Source organism: Oncorhynchus mykiss, chromosome 6, assembly GCF_013265735.2.
Source record: "Oncorhynchus mykiss isolate Arlee chromosome 6, USDA_OmykA_1.1, whole genome shotgun sequence".
Classification (NCBI taxonomy): domain Eukaryota; kingdom Metazoa; phylum Chordata; class Actinopteri; order Salmoniformes; family Salmonidae; genus Oncorhynchus; species Oncorhynchus mykiss.
In genome coordinates, this window is record NC_048570.1 from 70,527,938 (window position 1) to 70,542,937 (window position 15,000).

The following is a 15,000-nucleotide window of genomic DNA, read 5'->3' on the forward strand; positions in this document are numbered from 1 at the left end:
GTCAAAGGTTACATCCCAGATGGGCAGTCAGCACTGGGGTTGAGAGAGGAGTGACCTGTCTTAGTATGTACGTACACAGCTCTAGAATAGAGTGACCTGTCTTAGTATGTACGTACACAGCTCTAGAAGAGAGTGAACTGTCTTAGTATGTACATACACAGCTCTAGAAGAGAGTGAACTGTCTTAGTACGTACATACACAGCTCTAGAAGAGATATTGTGTGAACTGTCTTAGTATGTACGTACACAGCTCTAGAAGAGAGTGAACTGTCTTAGTATGTACATACACAGCTCTAGAAGATGAACTGTGTGAACTGTCTTAGTATGTACATACACAGCTCTAGAAGAGAGTGAACTGTCTTAGTATGCACATACACAGCTCTAGAAGAGAGTGAACTGTCTTAGTATGTACATACACAGCTCTAGAAGAGAGTGAACTGTCTTAGTATGTACATACACAGCTCTAGAAGAGAGTGAACTGTCTTAGTATGTACATACACAGCTCTAGAAGAGAGTGAACTGTCTTAGTATGTACATACACAGCTCTAGAAGAGATACTGTGTGAAGTGTCTTAGTATGTACATACACAGCTCTAGAAGAGAGTGAACTGTCTTAGTATGTACATACACAGCTCTAGAAGAGAGTGAACTGTCTTAGTATGTACATACACAGCTCTAGAAGAGATATTGTGTGAACTGTCTTAGTATGTACATACACAGCTCTAGAAGAGAGTGAACTGTCTTAGTATGTACATACACAGCTCTAGAAGATATACTGTGTGAAGTGTCTTAGTATGTACATACACAGCTCTAGAAGAGAGTGAACTGTCTTAGTATGTACATACACAGCTCTAGAAGAGATACTGTGTGAAGTGTCTTAGTATGTACATACACAGCTCTAGAAGAGAGTGAACTGTCTTAGTATGTACATACACAGCTCTAGAAGATATACTGTGTGAAGTGTCTTAGTATGTACATACACAGCTCTAGAAGAGATACTGTGTGAAGTGTCTTAGTATGTACATACACAGCTCTAGAAGAGATACTGTGTGAACTGTCTTAGTATGTACATACACAGCTCTAGAAGAGATACTGTGTGAACTGTCTTAGTATATACATACACAGCTCTAGAAGAGAGTGAACTGTCTTAGTATGTACATACACAGCTCTAGAAGAGATACTGTGTGAACTGTCTTAGTATATACATACACAGCTCTAGAAGAGAGTGAACTGTCTTAGTATGTACATACACAGCTCTAGAAGAGATATTGTGTGAACTGTCTTAGTATGTACATACACAGCTCTAGAAGAGATATTGTGTGAACTGTCTTAGTATGTACATACACAGCTCTAGAAGATGAACTGTGTGAACTGTCTTAGTATGTACGTACACAGCTCTAGAAGAGAGTGAACTGTCTTAGTATGTACATACACAGCTCTAGAAGAGAGTGAACTGTCTTAGTATGTACATACACAGCTCTAGAAGAGATATTGTGTGAACTGTCTTAGTATGTACATACACAGCTCTAGAAGAGATACTGTGTGAACTGTCTTAGTATGTACATACACAGCTCTAGAAGAGATACTGTGTGAACTGTCTTAGTATGTACATACACAGCTCTAGAAGAGATATTGTGTGAACTGTCTTAGTTCGCACATACACAGCTCTAGAAGAGATATTGTGTGAACTGTCTTAGTATGTACATACACAGCTCTAGAAGAGAGTGGACTGTCGTAGTATGTACATACACAGTTCTAGAAGATATACTGTGTGAACTGTCTTAGTATGTACATACACAGCTCTAGAAGAGATATTGTGTGAACTGTCTTAGTATATACATACACAGCTCTAGAAGAGAGTGAACTGTCTTATTATGTACATACACAGCTCTAGAAGATATATTATGTGAACTGTCTTAGTATGTACATACACAGCTCTAGAAGAGATATTGTGTGAACTGTCTTAGTATGTACATACACAGCTCTAGAAGAGATATTGTGTGAACTGTCTTAGTATGTACATACACAGCTCTAGAAGATATATTATGTGAACTGTCTTAGTATGTACATACACAGCTCTAGAAGAGAGTGAACTGTCTTAGTATGTACATACACAGCTCTAGAAGAGAGTGAACTGTCTTAGTATGTACATACACAGCTCTAGAAGAGAGTGAACTGTCTTAGTATGTACATACACAGCTCTAGAAGAGAGTGAACTGTCTTAGTATGTACATACACAGCTCTAGAAGAGATACTGTGTGAACTGTCTTAGTATGTACATACACAGCTCTAGAAGAGAGTGAACTGTCTTAGTATGTACATACACAGCTCTAGAAGAGAGTGAACTGTCTGAGTATGTACATACACAGCTCTAGAAGAGAGTGAACTGTCTTAGTATGTACATACACAGCTCTAGAAGATATACTGTGTGAACTGTCTTAGTATGTACATACACAGCTCTAGAAGAGAGTGAACTGTCTTAGTATGTACATACACAGCTCTAGAAGAGATACTGTGTGAACTGTCTTAGTATGTACATACACAGCTCTAGAAGAGAGTGAACTGTCTTAGTATGTACATACACAGCTCTAGAAGAGAGTGAACTGTCTGAGTATGTACATACACAGCTCTAGAAGAGAGTGAACTGTCTTAGTATGTACATACACAGCTCTAGAAGATATACTGTGTGAACTGTCTTAGTATGTACATACACAGCTCTAGAAGAGAGTGAACTGTCTTAGTATGTACATACACAGCTCTAGAAGATATACTGTGTGAACTGTCTTAGTATGTACATACACAGCTCTAGAAGAGAGTGAACTGTCTTAGTATGTACATACACAGCTCTAGAAGAGATACTGTGTGAACTGTCTTAGTATGTACATACACAGCTCTAGAAGAGATACTGTGTGAACTGTCTTAGTATGTACATACACAGCTCTAGAAGAGATACTGTGTGAACTGTGTGACACTGTTTTTTTAAACATTGGACGAAGATAATGAATGTCCAAATATTTCTTTTAAATAAACAAATGTGTTCCTTTGGGGCAAATGCTATCAACAGGAGAAAAATGTCAACACACACCACGGGTTGAGAGGGAGAGAGAGAGAGAGAGAGAGAGAGAAACCCTTTGGCCCAGGAGGCCAGACTTTCTTCAAGTCGTTTATTGATTTGTTTATTTTTCCAGGATCTCTTGACTCCCAGCAGGGGTGAAAGGTTGTGTGGAGGAATGTGTTCCCTAGAATAGAAAACACAAACATTCAAACTCCAGCTGATGCAATGCCAGTTAGGGAGAACAGAGAGAGATCCAGCAGCCTTGTATAAGTGTCCTGAGCCTACATTACTGTTACACTGCAGGATTGCTGACTGGGATAACTAGAGAGGGGGGGTTACTGAACAAGTCATTATGGATAAACAAAGACTACAGCGTTTTAGACCGTCCATGCACAAATTGGATCAATGCATTGCACAAAAAACGAAAACAGAACAAATCTGTCAAATGAACAGCATAGGCCGTAGGAAAGCTAGTATTGTATTGGTAGTACATAGTGGTGATATCAGTGCAGGGATGCAAGTGTGTGAGGTTGCTTCTCTCTCTCCCCCTTCTCTACAGCTGTGTTTGACCTCTAACCCCTAAACCCCTAAGAAGTCTAACTCTGTTGGAGCCAAGGAGGTGGTGGGTGTGTGTGTCAGTGTGCGTGTGTGTGCGCGTGTGGGGGGTTAGGGGGTCATTGACACAATCATGACCCAGCCCACCACTCCGGCCCTCATTCACCTGTACCTGTCACTCATCAGACCCCTCCTAAACCCTGGGATATTCCCCCTTCCAAGACCTTGAAACCTTGACATGCCTCTACAGCATTTCTCCATCCACAGGTCACTGTGACCACCAGAGAGGAGAGCAGAAGGAGAGACAGGGAAGGGAAAGAGAGAGAGAAATAAAGAAAGGTGGGAGAACAAGAAGGGGTGAGGAGTAGGTAAGAGAAAGAAAGACAGAAAGAGGGGAAAGTGCAAGAGAGAGAGAGAGAGAGAGAAAGTGAGAGAGAGAGAGAGAGAGAGAAAGTGAGAGAGAGAGAGAGAGAGAGAGAGAGAGAGAGAGTGAGAGAGAGAGAGAGAGAGAGAGAGAGAGAAAGTGAGAGAGAGAGAGAGAGAGAGAGAGAGAGAGAGAGAAAGTGAGAGAGAGAGAAAGTGTGAGAGAGAGAGAGAGAGAGAGAGAGAGAGAGAGAGAGAGAAAGTGAGAGAGAGAGAGAGAGCGAGAGAAGTAGGGAGAAGGGGAAGGGGGTGGAAGACAACCAATAAAAGCCTCTGTAGGTGTTCCCCTGCTGGGCCATCAGACAGCGGAGCGGAGCCTGGGGAGCTGGAGCTCTGCAACACCTGTTCACCACAGCAGATGTTGTACAGAAGAGGAGAGACACAGAACAGAAACAACTCTCTCTCTCTCACTTTCTCTCTCTCTCTCTCTCTCTCTCTCGCTCTCTCTCTCACTTTCTCTCTCTCTCTCTCTCTCTCTCTCTCTCTCTCTCTCTCTCTCTCTCTCTCTCTCTCTCTCTCTCTCTCGCTCTCTCACTCTCTCACTTTCTCTCTCTCTCTCACTTTTTCTCTCTCTCTATCTATCCCTCCCTCCCCCTCTCTCTCGCACTCTTCTTTCTGCAGATATCTGTCATTGAAAAACACTGCTGCCAATGGCATTGCGTATTTCACACACCAACACATGTATCCATACAGTGCCTTCAGAAAGTATTCACACCCCTTGACTTTTTACACATTTTATTGCGTTACAAAGTGGGATTAACATTTATTTAACTGTATTTTTTTCCCAACATTCTACACAAAATCATCTGTATAATGTCAAAGTGGAAGATAATAGAAAATAAAACAGTCATATATTTTGATTACATTAGTACTCATCCTCCTATGTCAATACATGTTAGAATCACTTTTGGCAGTGACTACAGCTGTGAGTCTTTCTGGGTAAGTCTCTAAGAGCTTTGCACACCTGGATTGTACATTATTTTCCCCATTATTATTTTAAAAATTCTTTAAGCTCTGTCTATTTGGTTGTTGATCATTACAAGACAGACATTTTCAAGTCTTGCCATAGATTTTCAAGCTGATTTAAATCAAAACTGTAACTAGAAAACTCCTGTGCTTAGCCCTATTGTGTTTATTTTTACCCCCAATATACTCCATGGCCAATAACAAGCATATCTATAACATGATGCAGCCACCACCATGCTTGAAATATGAAGAGTGGTAGTCAGTGATGTGTTGTGTTGGATTTGGCCAAAACATGACACTTTGTATTCAGGACAAATTATGCATTTCTTTGCAATTATTTTAGTATTACTTTAATGTCTTATTGCAAACAGGATACATGTTTTGGAATATTTTTCTTCGGTACAGGCTTTCACTTTATTTCACTCTGTCAACTATTAAGTAATTACAATGTTATTGATCCATCCTCATTCTCCTATCACAGCCATTAAACTCTGTGACTGTTTTAAAGTCACCATTGGAATCATGATGAAATCCCTGAGCGGTTTCCTTCCTCACCGGCAACTGAGTTAGGAAGGACACCTGTATCTTGATAGTCACTGAGTGTATTGATACACAATCCAAAGCATAATGCTAACTTCACCATGGTCAAAGAGATATTCAGTATCTGCTTCTTATTTTTTACCCATGTACCAATAGGTGCCCTTCTTTGTGAGGCATTGGAAAACCTCCCTGGTCTTTGTGGTTCAATCTGTGCTTGAAATTCACTACTCGACTGAGGGACCTTACAGATAATTGTATGTGTGGAGTACAGAGATGAGGTAGTCGTTCAAAAATCATGTTAACCACTATTATTGGACACAGAATGTATGCAACTTGTTATGTGACTTTTTAAGCAACATTTAAACTCCTGAACTTAATGAGTCTTGCCGTGACAAAGGGGTTGAATACCTATTGACTCAATACATTGCAGCTTTTCATCTTTAACTCCTTTGTAAAAATGTCTGAAAACAACACTTCCCTCTGACATTATGGGGTATTGTGTGTAGATCAGTGACACAAAATCTACATTTTAAATCCAAGTTGTAACACAATAAAATGTGGAAAAAGTCCAGGGGTGTGAATACTTTCTAAAGGCACTGTACATACATACAGTGTACATACATACAGCGTACATACATACAGCGTACATACATACAGCGTACATAAATACAGTGTACATACAGCATACATACATACAGTGTACATACATACAGCGTACATACATACAGCGTACATAAATACAGCGTACATACATACAGCGTACATACATACAGCGTACATACATACAGTGTACCCACATACAGTGTACCCACATACAGCGTACATACATACAGCGTACATACATAGTGTACATGCATACAGCGTACATACATACAGCGTACATACATACAGCGTACATACATACAGTGTACATACATGCAGCGTACATACATACAGCGTACATACATACAGTGTACATACATGCAGCGTACATACACGCAGCGTACATACATACAGTGTACATACATGCAGCGTACATACATACAGTGTACATACATACAGTGTACCCACATACAGTGTACCCACATACAGCGTACATACATGCAGCGTACATACATACAGCGTACATACATACAGTGTACATACATACAGTGTACATACATGCAGCGTACATACATAGTGTACATACATACAGCGTACATACATACAGCGAACATACATACAGTGTACATACATACAGCGTGCATACATACAGCGTACATACATACAGCGTACATACATACAGCGTACATACATACAGTGTACCCACATACAACATACAGTGTACCCACATACAGCGTACATACATAGTGTACATGCATACAGTGTACCCACATACAGCGTACATACATACAGCGTACATACATACAGTGTACCCACATACAGCGTACATACATACAGCGTACATACATACAGTGTACCCACATACAGCGTACATACATAGTGTACATGCATACAGTGTACCCACATACAGCGTACATACATACAGCGTACATACATACAGTGTACCCACATACAGCGTACATACATACAGCGTACATACATACAGTGTACCCACATACACCGTACATACATACAGTGTACCCACATACAGCGTACATACATACAGTGTACCCACATACAGCGTACATACATACAGTGTACCCACATACAGCGTACATACATACAGCATACATACATACAGCGTACATACATACAGTGTACATACATACAGTGTACATCTGCATTCTCTGTGAGAGCTTCCCATGTCTGGAATACACTGCCATCAGACACACATAACTGCACCACATATCACACTTTCACAAAATGCTTGAAGACATGGCTAAAGGTAAATCAGATTTGTGAACATGGTCCCTAGCTGTGTGTTGCCGCTTTCCATGTTGTCTGTTGTCTGTAGCTTGTGAGGTGTGGAAACACTTTGTTACTTTTATGAATTTTGTCTTGCTGCTTTTTGTTTTATGTTGCTTTGTCTGTATGCTACGTCTTGCTTGTCCTATGTTGCTCTGTCTGTATGCTATGTCTTGCTTGTCCTATGTTGCTATGTCTTGCTTGTCCTATGTTGCTATGTCTTGCTTGTCCTATGTTGCTATGTCTTGCTTGTCCTATGTTGCTATGTCTTGCTTGTTCTATGTTGCTATTGTCTATATTGTAATTGTTTTTAATAATCTGCCCAGGGACTGTGGTTGAAAATAAGCCGGCTGGCAAAAACCGGCACTTTTACTGAAACGTTGATTAATGTGCACTGTCCCTGTAAAAATAAAAATAAATAAACTCAAACATACATGCAGCGTACATACATACAGTGTACCCACATACAGTGTACCCACATACAGCGTACATACATACAGCGTACATACATACAGTGTACCCACATACAGTGTACCCACATACAGCGTACATACATACAGCGTACATACATACAGCGTACATACATACAGCGTACATACATACAGTGTACATACATACAGTGTACATACATGCAGCGTACATACATACAGTGTACCCACATACAGTGTACCCACATACAGCGTACATACATACAGCGTACATACATACAGCGTACATACATACAGCGTACATACATACAGTGTACATACATACAGTGTACATACATACAGCGTACATACATACAGCGTACATACATACAGCGTACATACATACAGTGTACATACATACAGCGTACATACATACAGTGTACATACATACAGTGCATTCTGAAAGTATTCAGACCCCTTGACTTTTTCCACATGTTATTGTGTTACAACTTGGACGGATCTACACACAATACCCCACAATGTCAGAGGGGAATTTTGTTTTCAGACATTTTTACATTTTTACGTCACAGCCTTATTTTAAAATGGATTCAATTATTTTTCCCTTCATCAATCTACACACAATACCTCATAATGACAAAGTGTAAACAGGTTTAAAAAACAGAAATACCTTATTTACATAAGTATTCAGACCCTTTGCTATGAGACTCAAAGTTGAGCTCAGGTGCATCCTGTTTCCATTTATCATCCTTGAGATGTTTCTACAACTTGATTGTGTCCACCTGTGGGAAATTCAAATAATTTAACATGATTTGGAAAGGCACACACCTGTCTATATAAGGCCTCACAGTTGATAGTGCATGTCAGAGCAAAACCAAGCCTTGAGGTCGAAGGAATTGTCTGTAGAACTCAGAGACAGGATTGTGTCGAGGCACAGATCTGTGGAAGGGTACCAAAATGTGTCTTCAGCATTGAAGGTGCTCAAGAACACAGTGGCCTACATCATTCTAAAATGGAAGAAGTTTGGAACAACCGAGACTCTTCCTAGAACTGTCCTCCTGGTCAAACTGAGCACTCGGGGGAGAAGGGCCTTGGTCAGAGAGGTGACCAAAACCCGAAGGTTACTCTGACAGAGCTCAGAGTTCCTCTGTGGAGATGGAAGAACCATCCAGTAGGACAACCATCTCTGCAGCGCTCCACCAATCAGGCCTTTATGGTAGAGTGGCCAGGCAGAAGCCACTCCTTAATAAAATGCACATGATAGCCCACTTGGAGTTTGACAATAGGCACCTAAAGGACTCTCAGACCATGAGAAACAAGATTATCTGGTCTGATGAAACCAAGACTGAACTCTTTGGCCTGAATGCCAAGAGTGATGTCTGGAGAAAATCTGGCACTCGCCCTACGGTGAAGCATGGTGGTGGCAGCATCATGCTGTGGGATGTTATTCCACGGCAGGGACTGGGAGACTAGTCAGGATTGAAGGAAAGATGAACAGAGCAAAGTACACAGAGATCCTTGATGTAAACCTGCTCCAGAGTGCTCAGGAACTCAGACTGGGGCAAAGGTTCACCTTCCAGCAGGACAACGACCCTAAGCACACAGACAAGACAATGCAGGAGTGGCTTCAGAAAAAGTCTCTGAATGTCCTTGAGTGGCCCAGCCAGAGCCTGGACTTGATCACAATCAAACATCTGTGGAGAGTTCTGAAAATAGCTGTGCAGCAATACTCCCCATCCAACCTGAAAGAGCTTGAGGGGATTTTCAGAGAACAATGGGAGAAACTCCCCAAATACAGGTGTGCCAAGCATGTAGCGTCATACCCAAGAAGACTCAAGGCTCTAATCGCTACCAAAAGGTGCTTCAACAAATTACTGAGTAAAGGGTCTTAATACTTTTGTAAATGTGATATTTCAGTTGTTTTTAAATATACATTTTCTAACATTTCTAAAAACCAGTTTTCTCTTTGTCATTATAGGGTATTGTGAGGGGATTGATGAGGGGGGAAAAAACGATTTAATCAATTTTAGAACAAGGCTGTAATGTGAAGAAAGTCAAGGTGTCTGAATAATTTCAGAATGCACCGTATTAAATCTCACTGCCATTTCCTGGTTTCTAAAATTCTAACAGTTATTCTAATTTCAGATTATGTGACAAAACAAGGAATATAGTGTAGAGAATCATTTTACCATCTAAACCTTGCAAAATATATTTTCAATAACCCAATATATTATATTTTCAGCTGTTTGAAGCTGGTGTACAAAACCAAAAGTAAAAGAGCAAAAATTAAACTTAAGCATAGAAATAGCGACATAGAGGAGATCTACCACTTCTTAGACTTGCTTTAATTGAGAATGACAGATCTATAACTCTCTTTTCCATGTGAATTCGGCCAGGTCACCCAAAAAGTTACATATTGCAGCTTTAATACACAGATACAAGCATGCACAAATATCACCTCACACTCAAAAAACTCACACTTCAAATCACATTACAGTTAAAGAGTGTGTCTCGACATGAGAACATTATGAATAAGAGCTATCAGGCTGTAAAAGATCTGTGTGGCATTAACATGGCAGAGATAAAGCATTACTGATGTGGTCTCTAAGGAAACACTCTACTCTCTATAACAACTATGAGTCACAGAACAGTGATCTGGGATACAGGAAATGACTGTTCACTCACACAGACACGCACACACACACACACACATGAACAGACACACACACACACACACATGAACAGACACACACACACACACACACACACACACACACACACACACACACACACACACACACACACACACACACACACACACACACACACACACACACACACACACACACACACACACACACACACACACACACTCCAGCCCTAAAACTCGGCACACTCATTCATAAAATGCAGAGAAGTTAAAGATAAGTTTGTTAAAACCTTGTCATGTTGGACCCAGGCCAAGTGAGCTGTTTTAAAAGGACTGAAACTTTAGCAGACCTGGTGTCACACGCACACACACACTGGGATCAATCTGGATTAGGGGGAGCAACAGCCCATCAAACCCAGGGAAAGACCTGACTGCCTCTTCTCAATCACACACAAACACACACGCACGCACGCACGCACGCACGCACGCACGCACGCACGCACGCACACACACACACACACACACACACACCCACACACACACACACAGCTCAGCAGATGTCTAATAATACAGAATAATAATGAGGATGATCTGTAAAAGCTGGGTAAATCCTGGGATGGCGCTGCTGGTAAAGGGGATTGTGGAATAATGGGAATGGAATGTGTTTTAATGACTCCCGGGGGACCAGCCCCTACTGAAGGCCCTCTGGCTCAGGAACAACAGACGGGAACGCTCCGGAGCACCAGGCACACACATCAGCCTCCCTCTCTCTCCTCTCTCTCACCCCCTCCCCTCTCTTCCTGTACCGACCTACTGGAGTCCACTGTTGTTGTTGGCTGCCTGCCCCCTTCGGAAGAAGCGTTCCCCCCCTCCACCTCCCCTCTCTCTTTCCCTCCCTCTTTCCTTTACTTGTTCCTTCCCTCCCTGCAAGCTGCTGGGGAAATGCTGATGATATGACATGTTCGGAGAGGTCTCTGGAAAAAGTGATCACCCTCCCCCTCCTCCTCCTCCTACACTCCCCCACCTCCAATAATCCATCCACCCCCAGACCTCAATGCAGCCCTCCTCTCCAAACCCACACATAAACCCCACCAGGATCCCACAAACCCCCACACACACACACACACACACACTCCCATACCCTTGAATCCTCCCTCCCTCACTGATCTCTCATCGTGGGACAGTTTCCACACAGCAGCAGCTAGAAGCCAAGGTGTGTGTGTGTACAGGAGGTATGTGTCTTTCAGATGTTATACTATATGCCCTCTGCCCTAAAGGGCTTTGCTCAGCCTCATGCAAAAACACACACACACTTCTAAAGCCTGACCCGACCATACTGAACCATGAACAATATGCAATGCCTGACACTCTACACAGTCAGACTGGCTACAACAATACTGTCCATGTGTTCAACACTGTGTCTAGCATCTATTTCCCTGTCTCTTCACCATCTGGCAATATACCTCCTGTCTTCTGAAAAGCAATGGTGCTGGGGATTTCTTTCTTTGTGTGTGTGTGTGTGTGTGTGTATATGTGTGTGTGTGTGTGTGTGTGTGTGTGTGTGTGTGTGTGTGTGTGTGTGTGTGTGTGTGTGTGTGTGTGTGTGTGTGTGTGTGTGTGTGTGTGTGTGTGTGTGTGTGTGTGTGTGTGTGTGTGTGTGGTGGTCTTGTGCATGGGTTGGCTCATTTCCCTTGGGTGGAGGAGCTGCTGGCTGATACATGAGGTGGCTGACACGCACACACACACACACAAACACACACACACGCACACAGACACACATACGCACACTTGATCAGCATGGTCCACACTCAAAGTAGTTCGCACCACAGAGTACCGTCCATGCACGAAGAGCAGTTTGAACACATATTCAAACCCATAAGTGATAACCACAGGATTGGCTGCAATACAATGCAGAATAGAACACTGAGGCTGTGTTCTGGCAGAGCACATTATTGACGTCTACTGATGAGGTGCTTAGAGAGGGGAAAGGAAGACAGACAGAGAGAGACAGAGAGAGAAGAGGTCAGAGGAAAGGACAGAGAGACAGATAGTCTTCTTGACATTTACTATTACAGCCCCAGCCTCACTTCCTATTTCTCCGACATATCACTACTGCCTCTGCCTCGTCCTCCTGTCAGGTCACCTGTGATAACCGTTGGGAGATGACATGGAAACCGGCCACAAGGAGCAACAGTGAGTGCTGTTAACTTCAAGTAGGTTTCAGTTATGCAACGATGTTGTGAACGGGGATGGAGGATGGGCGTTAGCAAGTTAAAATCCAGCGATATAAAGTTGTTGTTGATATTTTTGTTTTGAGCCTATTCCAAACCTTAACCCTTCCCTGAACCATTCAGAGTTAATGCCTAACCTTAAGAATTTGGAGTTAATGCCTGATCTTAACCCTAACCTTAAAAATGTTGATTTAATGCTTAAACTCAACCTTAAACACTACAAATTTTCACATTTGAGAAACATGGATGAACGTCTAATTCTGACATGAGACTGTAAGAGCTGGTAGCAGCCTCTAACCCCTCCTCTCATCTTCACTCCTCTTATCCCCCTCCCCTCCTCACTCCTCTCATCTTCTCTCCTCTTATCCCCCTCCCCTCCTCACTCCTCTCATCTTCTCTCCTCTTATCCCCCTCCCCTCCTCACTCCTCTCATCTTCTCTCCTCTTATCCCCCTCCCCTCCTCTCTCCTCTCATCTTCTCTCCTCTTATCCCCCTCCCCTCCTCTCTCCTCTCATCTTCTCTCCTCTTATCCCCCTCCCCTCCTCACTCCTCTCATCTTCTCTCCTCTTATCCCCCTCCCCTCCTCTCATCTTCTCTCCTCTTATCCCCCTCCCCTCCTCACTCCTCTCATCTTCTCTCCTCTTATCCCCCTCCCCTCCTCACTCCTCTCATCTTCTCTCCTCTTATCCCCCTCCCCTCCTCTCTCCTCTCATCTTCTCTCCTCTTATCCCCCTCCCCTCCTCTCTCCTCTCATCTTCTCTCCTCTTATCCCCTCCCCCCTCCCCTCATCACTCCTCTCATCTTCTCTCCTCGTATCCCCCTCCCCTCCTCACTCATCTCATCTTCTCTCCTCTTATCCCCCTCCCCTCCTCTCTCCTCTCATCTTCTCTCCTCTTATCCCCCTCCCCTCCTCTCTCCTCTCATCTTCTCTCCTCTTATCCCCTTCCCTCCCCTCCTCTCTCCTCTCATCTTCTCTCCTCTTATCCCCCTCCCCTCCTTACTCCTCGCATCTTCTCTCCTCTTATCCCCCTCCCCTCCTCACATCTTCTCTCCTCTTATCCCCCCTCCCCTCCTCTCTCCTCTCATATTCTCTCCTCTTATCCCCCTCCCCTCCTCTCTCCTCTCATCTTCTCTCCTCTTATCCCCCTCCCCCTCCCCTCCTCTCTCCTCTCATCTTCTCTCCTCTTATCCCCCCTCCCCTCCTCTCTCCTCTCATCTTCTCTCCTCTTATCCCCCTCCCCCTCCCCTCCTCTCTCCTCTCATCTTCTCTCCTCTTATCCCCCCTCCCCTCCTCTCTCCTCTCATCTTCTCTCCTCTTATCCCCCTCCCCTCCTCACTCCTCTCATCTTCTCTCCTCTTATCCCCCTCCCCTCGACTCTCCTCTCATCTTCTCTCCTCTTATCCCCCTCCCCCTCCCCCTCCCCTCCTCTCTCCTCTCATCTTCTCTCCTCTTATCCCCCCTCCCCTCCTCACTCCTCTCATCATCTCTCCTCTTATCCCCCTCCCCTCCTCTCTCCTCTCATCTTCTCTCCTCTTATCCCCCTCCCCTCCTCACTCCTCTCATCTTCTCTCCTCTTATCCCCCCTCCCCTCCTCTCTCCTCTCATATTCTCTCCTCTTATCCCCCTCCCCTCCTCTCTCCTCTCATCTTCTCTCCTCTTATCCCCCTCCCCTCCTCTCATCTTTTCTCCTCTTAATCCCCCCCCTTCTTCTCCAAACATCTTTGGGAGATCCAGAGAGAGACCCAGAGACAGAGTGACTGGGTCAGAGCCTGCTTTAGATTCAGCCTCTTAGTGCTAGCTTGCTACGCTACAGCTCCCGGCCTCCCGCTGCCAAGGTCATTAAACTATAATGTGCACCATGCAGTCCCAGGAGCTGGCTAAGAGGACAGTTGTGTTGTGCGTTTTACAGCCTTCTGGATATGAGGAAGCTGAGTTATGTCCCACTCTAACAGTACTTAGATATTGTTGTAAATATTATTCGACACACTGCTGAGCAGGCCAAATGAATTCATGATATAAAAAATACATCTTTCCTTCCTTACTTACTCTCTCTCCTTCCTCCTCCCCTTTCCCCAGTCCTGGCCAGTGCCACTGGCTGAGCCTATAAAAATGAGCTTATAAAGCAGAGAGATAAAACTAACAGCAGTAGGTTTCTCTAGAGCGCAGCACCCCTCTCATTCTTCCCTCCCCCCGTTCCTCTGCACTCCTCCGAAACGACCTCTTTCACAATCCCACTCCTCCTCTCACTGTGGGCCATAGGCCAGGGTCCTGGTTTAAACTCATATCTCTC

The 15,000-nt window shown here is 43.6% G+C and overlaps 1 long non-coding RNA gene across 1 annotated transcript in view; it reads right to left on the bottom strand.

Moving 5' to 3' along the window:
- Positions 1 to 15,000, bottom strand: part of LOC118964928 — a 29,317-nt gene that overhangs the window by 842 nt on the left and 13,475 nt on the right. The gene's annotated exons all lie outside the window — the stretch shown is intronic.